Raw genomic sequence first — 1,266 nt, forward strand, 5'->3', positions numbered from 1 at the left:
TTCTTAAAATTGAATGTATATTTTATGTTGTCAAAATTAATTTTCAATTAATTTTTGTAATTAATTGTTTTTATTTAATTTATTAATTTAATAGTACTAGTAATTAGTAAATTGATTTATTCAACTTTTAAGTTCATGTATAGGAAAATATACTTCAAACTTTACTCATCCACCACCCAGCCTTAGTTTCACTTCTATATGCTTGCTGCCTTTTTCTTTTTTTTTTTTTTTAAGATTTATTTATTATATGTAAGTACACTGTAGCTGCCTTCAGACACTCCAGGAGAGGGCGCCAGATCTCATTACGGATGGTTGTGAGCCACCATGTGGTTGCTGGGATTTGAACTCTGGACCTTTGGAAGAGCAATCGGGTGCTCTTACCCACTGAGCCATCTCACCAGCCCTTGCTGCCTTTTTCTAATCCACATGTCACCTGACAGTACCTTCCACTATCTTATGAAACAGAATGTTATTATATAATTTAACAAAAAGGTCTATATTACTTCATGTTGTTTTATGTACCTTCATTTGGTAGGGTTTTTCATGCATAAACCAGAATAAACCCATTATAAAAAAAATAATAATAAAGAAATGCCTGTTCTAAGAAACACAATGATTTGACAGTCATACCAATATTAAATTAGCTAAAAGACAGATAAGAACCTCACTTACGTACCTGATAATTAATGCTTAGGGAGTTTTCCTGATCTGATTGGGAAAACAGTTTATAGGTTTTCTCTCTCTCTCTTTCTCTCTCTCTTTCTCTGTCTGTCTCTGTCTCTGTCTCTCTGTCTCTCTCTCTCTGTTGTTTGTTTGATTTGGTTGGATTTTTTTAGATTTAATGTTATCAATAATTCATTAATGTAATGAATGAAGGTGTGAATTTGCCAACCATGTGTAAAGTCTGGGTTCATGCTGAAATTGCTGAAATTCATGATGAATTCAATTGAATTCATGCTGAAATTCCTATTGGTGGTGTGCTATTTTTTTCTGCCTGCTGCATGACTAGACAATATTAATTGTTTTCACTCAGCTTGAAAGTATCGAAACAAAACTACAACAAGCACAATACCACTGGAAATGCCTGAATGATGAAAATAATGCCCTGCAGCAGAAGTCAGCAGAGATGGCAGCAGCCCAGGAGAAGTGTGAGATGCTAGAGCACAAAGTACAACAGCATGAAGAGAAAATACTCAGCCTAAAAACCCATATGGACCAGAACAGGATAGAGCGCAGCGAGGTAGAAAAGCACAGAAAAGCCATTGA

Source organism: Mus caroli, unplaced genomic scaffold (genome assembly GCF_978045245.1).
Source record: "Mus caroli unplaced genomic scaffold, Mus_caroli_1 scaffold_2, whole genome shotgun sequence".
Classification (NCBI taxonomy): Eukaryota; Metazoa; Chordata; class Mammalia; order Rodentia; family Muridae; genus Mus; species Mus caroli.